The sequence below is a fragment of the Daphnia carinata genome, chromosome 5, assembly GCF_022539665.2.
Source record: "Daphnia carinata strain CSIRO-1 chromosome 5, CSIRO_AGI_Dcar_HiC_V3, whole genome shotgun sequence".
Lineage (NCBI taxonomy): Eukaryota > Metazoa > Arthropoda > Branchiopoda > Diplostraca > Daphniidae > Daphnia > Daphnia carinata.
In genome coordinates, this window is record NC_081335.1 from 9,680,488 (window position 1) to 9,687,352 (window position 6,865).

At 40.0% G+C, this 6,865-nt stretch overlaps 1 long non-coding RNA gene across 1 annotated transcript; it reads right to left on the reverse strand.

Annotated features, from left to right (window-relative positions):
* Positions 1-3,181: 3,181 nt before the first annotated feature.
* LOC130701914 (uncharacterized) lies at positions 3,182-3,671 on the reverse strand. Its single transcript, XR_009004206.2, has 3 exons — positions 3,486-3,671; positions 3,332-3,429; positions 3,182-3,256 (listed from the first exon to the last, which is right to left on the reverse strand). It is a non-coding gene; the product is annotated as an uncharacterized LOC130701914 (long non-coding RNA).
* Positions 3,672-6,865: the final 3,194 nt, after the last annotated feature.

Below are 6,865 nucleotides of genomic sequence, written 5' to 3' on the forward strand. Positions count from 1 at the left end.
ATCATCTTGTCGCGTTGATGCGTGACATTCAGAGGAATTACGAAACCGAAAAATTAACACTAACGGATTGGAAACAACCGAAGACACTTCTGAAGTATCTGACATCCATTCTGGAGGTGAAAGCCAGTGTACCGATCACGAAGAAGACGAAGAAGCAGACGGAGGAAATTGTGACGGAGCTCAAGGAAATTTTCACACGACACGCGAGACAGGTTCTGACTTGCCTACACGGACAAATTTAAACATAATAGACCTTCAAGTGGTCACACCAACAACAAAGCGAGAACTATTCGGCTTCGTTCCAAGACGGGACATCACCGACAGAGACGAGGACGGGAGATACGTGGAAATCATCACCAAAGTGAGCGACACATCCCTTCATCTGGAAGAGATCTTGCTGGCGTCCCAACGAACGTTCCTGAAGGAAGTAGCCAACCTAGCGGCATACCTAAAGAAACTACAACTCATCAACAATTGGAGGTACTACAGCCGGAAATCATATTCCTTTTGGACAAACTGAACAATTTTCCGGAAGCCAACAACCCGTTCTTCGCACAGAAGGCGAGCGATATCAAGCCAATAATCACGCAAACGGAACAAAAATTGAGACAATCGCTGACGTTCATACAAACGAGACCAACGCAGCAACAAAGCACGCCAATCCAACAAACATCGCCGCTGTCGGGAAGCATTCCAAAGAGGAAACGGTCGCGCAGAAGAAACTATCATTTCAATCAGTCACAAACCCTACACTGTCCTACGTACCCTCTACCCTGTCCTCGAGCCCGCCCACCCAGCCAATCGGATACAACGCAGGGGAATTTAAGGCAATTACGAACGACATTTCAGAACACCCTCAGAATTCACAGGGAAGAACTTTGAATTTTTTAAAATTTAATCCAAACATGGCGGAATCTTGTTTTCCATCAAGAGCGGCCACAGTCGATGATTTGAACGATTTCCAAAATAATCAACACACTTTTTCCCGTTTACAGCTACTTCCTTCTTTTTCTGGAAATCCCCTTGTGCGTTTTGACTCCTGGTTAGAATCTTTTGAAAGTATAGTAGAAGGATCAGGTTGGTCTGAGGGGAAAATTATTCAGATGTTAAGGGCAAAATTGTCTGATAAAGCTTTCTCGATTATTCAGGCAACTTTGAAGGGTCATCCTCACAACTATGCTTTAATTAAAGAATCTCTTCTTGATCATTTTCATGGTGACGAAAATGCTGATTTTTATCAAAAGAAGTTTAATAAAGCTAAGCGTAAGCCAGGGGAAAAGATTATAGAATATGCTCATCGTTTGCAGGAAATTTTCAAACGCGCATATCCTGTAGGCTATTCAGAAGCATCTTTTGCTATAATTCTTATGCAAAAATTTATAGAGGGGTTGGATTCCAAATTACAATCGAAAGTTAAATATAAAGAATTTAAGAATTTTAATGATCTTATTTCGGCAACACGAATGTATGCATTGCGACTGGAAGCCATGGAAACGGATAGGGAAAAACATGATTTTATTAGGGCAGTGACTGAGCCTCCTGACACCAAAGACGCAGAATTAAAAGAACTAAAGGAATTAATATTGGAGCAAAAAGAATTCGTCAAAAATGCCGTAGCAAATATCAGACAGGGAAGCAAACAAGTCGATGACCCAAAAACTGAAAAGGAGGAAATTAAGAGCGCACTTCTTGAGCTAACGCAAGCAGTAAGACAATTGCAATTTGATAAAAACGTATCAAGTGCACCGTATAAGAAGCAAGTTTCGTTCCAAACTAGTAACAGTAACCAGGATAGGAATTGGAGACCTCCGCAGCAGAATAACAATAACAATGGCGCACAACCTTTCAATAAATTCCCGGATAGGCCTACAGCTCATAAAACCCCTTTTTCAAAACCAGCTGGGGATTCCAACCATAAGCCTACACAGCCACAGCTGATTTGCAATTTTTGCGGATATAAGGGTCATTCTCAGACAAATTGTTACAAATATCAACGGCAAAGTTTGGAACAAACTCAGCCACCAATATGCTATTCATGTCGGGAAATTGGCCATAAATCAAACAACTGTCCAAAGGCAAAAAACCAGAGTAGGCCTAACATTCCAGGTCCGCCTCCGAATCAGGAAAACCAATAGGTATCAACCCTAGCAGAAATTCAGAGGGCAAAATCCCATCCAAGACTGGTATTTAGGACTCGTCTAGAGTCCTAGACTGGTCCAGCGGGCGGGTATGTGGACCCCTTGTTTGCAGCCAATAACAGCCTCCTAGACTGGTATCAAGGACGGTAAAAAAAAAAGAAAAAAAGACGGTGAGCCTCTTAAGTTAGAGCCAAAAGCCGTTCACATACCCGGCCGTTAGACTCAGCCGGGGCTCATCTTCTATACTCGTCCCAATACTCGTATCCCATATCCGTTATGGGACTATTGTTTGATTATTTAAATGCATTTTAATCCCTACATAAGATTGTTACAGTATCAGAAAAAAAATGACTGCAGAATAACACAAATTTCTTTATATGTAACATGAAATGACTGATAAATCCAGTTCTTCCTGGCAACATACCAACACGGCACAAAGACTATCGCAAATCGTTTTCGCATCCCGAAAACAATAGGCCGCCAATTAAACTAAGGGAAGGGTAATGGTTGGCGCGCGAAGCCCGATCTTGGTTGCCATGGCAACTCGGGAACAGGAAGGGTAAATTGCAGACGCGCGAAGCCCGATCCGGGTTGCCATAGCAACTCGGTAACAACTAGAAAGGCGCAATGTGGCCAACACGGCATGGCGAGGACACAGAAAAAAAAACATCTTTTAAGACATTTAAACAAGAAATTTGAAACTTATTCGATGGATTTTTTGAAATCTCTTATGTTCTTTTCCAAGGCAGCAATTTTCGACTACATCTCAGCCTCGTAAATAGTACTAGGTACTGGCGCTTCAAAAGTTGGCTGGTCGCGCGAAGACCTAGCTGACTGAGCTTCAACGGGTGTTATGCTTCTTTCTTCGCGGTATTTCTCTCCACTTTTCTTTCTGCACGTCTTGATCTGTACTAATAAACAGTCAATCTCAATATTTTCTTCGTTTTTTTGTCGCGCCTTGACACGACTGAAATAAAAAGAAGGAAAATTAATTAATGAAATACAATGTAGCATTTCCATATACCTCCTAGAACTCAAATGAGGTTCATAAATATTGAGAGACCAGGCCGTCTATCGTCGCCGCGAGGAACTGCCTTCCACTGAAGTTTTTCGGCCAGCTGAGAAGAAATGAGAAAATTAAAACTATCTCTCAGGACTTTGCCTACAAGTGGATTTGCAGATATGTTTCTTACCGTTGTTTGTGAAGATGGAGGCACGTCATCATCCGACAAATATTGAAATTCTATACTGTTTGCGCTGCTGTGGCCCTTTGGTTCGCCACTCTTGCTACCTGAATTGTAAAATAGTTTAGAATTTTTAAGTTTGAAAATATCTTAATGTAATTACTTTGAATAATGTTGATGACGGAACTTGTTCTGGTTGCCGTAACAACTGTAGGCGGACTGGTGTCTTCACTGTCATCACCGTACCTCTTCCTTTTATGTGAGACACGTTTTCCTTTCCCCCAAGTTCTTTCACAATCGGAAATGAAAGCCTCGGCTAAAGGACGACCAGCAGCTGCCTCTTTGACAACATGCTTTGCTGTCGTAAAACTCACTGCAATAACAACATGAAAAATTATTAAAAAATGAATAATTATTAAACATGAAAAAAATTAAAATTAATTTTAGAGATTACAATATAATTGCACGTAAAGTAAGTGAAACTTACCAGGCTTGTTCTCTGGATTCATAATATTATGAACATCGTATTCCAGCCAAGTATTGAATGGGTGGTGAAATCTTTTAAATGTTTCCCCCCCCCCAACACGCAGGATTCAAATTGCCTTCTGATGTAGTACATGGTGGGTATAGCAAAAACTTGTGGTCCGTTGATAACCAGTAACAGGGCACAAAGCTGTAGAGACATAATGGATTGTTGTCACAGCCCTTTCTAAGGTTTGTACGATAAAGAATGAAGGCTCTTTGTATTTGGAAGGCTTGGTCTTTTCAGTATTTTCCTGTATCGTAACATATCTTCCACACCATTCACAAAATGGTCTTCCTTCCTGAGGGATAAACATTTAGAACCACAGAAAATGTTTAATAATAATATAGAACATTGAAGAAAAAGTATACCTGAATGTTTCTTGCAACGTGTGACTGCTGAATTATGTCGTGGTTAGTATGTAATACGTTATCGTCAACTACACGATCCATGGTGGCAGTAATCTTTTGAACTTGCTCAAAGCTTTGCAGTAGTAATGTTAAATTTGCACTACGAATGCAAAAGACTGCACTAGACGTAGAATATTAAATAAGAAATCCAACCTGAGTGTAATTTAGCGTTTCAGAACAGTAACAATAACGTGAGTCTCTGTCGAAGAAATTCAAGCATTTCTGTGAAATACGTACAAATTTCATACGGACAGCATGGGCGTTGCCAGTTTTCCAATTTCGGGTTTTTTATATAAGTGCCATGTATGGGGAAACCATTTTCTGTTGTATTCACAGTTACTTTTAAATTATTTTCAATTCTTTTAGTAAGGTTATTTGATTGCTAAGCTAGAATTCTGCATGTCCACGTACAAAGAAAAAAAAGGAATGAAAGTTAGGTATTGATTTTCCCTTGCATGCCTGTTAGACGTAATCGATTTCCTCCAAAGCAGACGACAACAATTCTGTTGTCTGAAAGGCCAGGTTGATGCTAAACAATATTGGATCATGCCTGAATGCGCAAACCGGAAAACGTTATTAAAATTGTACCAATCTTATTCCGCATTTATAATTTATTTATTAACTAGAGAAGATTAGTCAAGATACAAGTCAGTGTATTTGAAGCCTCCAAAACTGATAATAAAGCTCCTCAACGGTGTAAAAACATTGAAGCAAAAAAATTGTAAGAACATAGGCCAGTGAAAAAACGAGTCTAATACTGGTTTTTTGTATCCACATCAATCCCAATTTTTGCAGAAAATTCTGAGGACATAGGCCAGTATTAGACGAGTATAATACTCGTACCACGGGCTGTAGCGCTCGGCTTTCGTGCTAGCGTACAAGAGACCAGTAAAAAATGAGCCCAACATTGGTACCAGGGACTTAAGCGCTTCGCTTCTTTTTTGCGTCCATAATACCGGATTTGTACTAAGCTAGTACCAGACCACGAACCGAAAGTACTTAAGGAAGTTGATTCCGTATTCAGTACGCAAACTTGACCAAAAAAATGAGTCAAAATTAGAGTATCGCGGACGCAGACCCCATCTGGAACCAAGTTTCTGCTAGGGAACTGTAACTTCGGGTCAGTTGATAGGGAGCCTCCGTGTAAATCCCGACAAGTCGCAAAATTAACAACCATAACGAATGAATCGACACCGAGAATTCCATTGAAAATTCCTCAGATCCCATTTCAAGCATTATTCGATACAGGAGCGTCTAAGAGTATTATTCATGAGAGATTATTTAAGAAATTACCCCAAAGAGGTCAAGTGATCTGCAGTCAACTTGATTTTGATTTATACGATGTAGGGGAGAAAAAATTACACACGCTGGGGAGCGTTACTTTGCCCGTGCGATACGGAGAGCCAGTTTTGGAACAAGAGTTTATTGTTACAAATGGTGTTTCTGAGGACTGTATCCTTGGATGGGACGCAATCCAGAAACACGGATTTAGGCTTGATGGAGAAGCCAAGAGCATTTATTTAGCAAAAGATAAGCAGGGATCAGCTATTTATAGCATTCCGGACATGGCAGTTACTTCGGTCAAAAAGACGACGTTATCTCGTCAGACGTCGCTAGATTGCCGCGCAAATGAAAGGGTCATTTCCGTTTGTTCCGCCGAATACAGCTTTTATATTTACCCCAGCAGAAGATTTGCCGGCCGGCGTTTTTATTGAGGAGTTCGTAGGAAAAGTATCGAGAGATGGAAAATATAATATTCTAGTTGAAAATCATTCGTTAAATCAATTCAAAATTCCTAGGGATACGAATTTAGGTGGCATCGAAGTTACTACTCGAGCGATCGGGAAAATTTCTTTAAATGAAGTTGTGGACAGGCCTAACGTAGTAAAAGAGCCTATTGTAATTCCGGAGGTCGACCCCGAATTTCAAACACAGCTCGCTAAATTATTAAATGACTTTCACGACTTGTTCGCTGCAAAAGATTCAGAATTAGGCAACACAGATCTTATAAAACATACAATTGATACACAGGGACGAGGCCCTATTCGACAACGTCCATATAGAGTTACAAATAATCAAAGAAAATTATTGGAGGATAAGGTACAAGAAATGCTTGATGCGAATGTAATTCAATACTCGCATTCGCCATGGGCTTCACCTGTGGTTATAGTTGAGAAAAAAGGTGGAGAAGTCAGGTTTTGCGTCGATTATCGGAAATTAAATAGTATCACAAAGAAAGACTCGTTTCCTATACCAAGGATAGATGAAACATTGGATAAATTGTATGGGAAGAAATTTTTTACTACTCTCGACTTAGCTGCGGGATATTGGCAAATTCAGGTAGATGAGCCAGCTATAGAAAAAACAGCATTTGTTGTAGAAAATAATCTTTACGAATTTAAGCGTATGGCATTTGGCTTGTGCAATGCACCTGCCACACTTCAAAGACTAATGAATTATGTACTGAAAGACGTTTTGGGAAGTAAGGCATTAGTTTATTTGGATGATGTAATAATCTTTTCGGATAATTTCGAGGACCATTTAAGGGATATTCGGGAAATTTTTCAACTACTACAGGATGCAAATTTAAAATTAAAACTTAAAAATGCC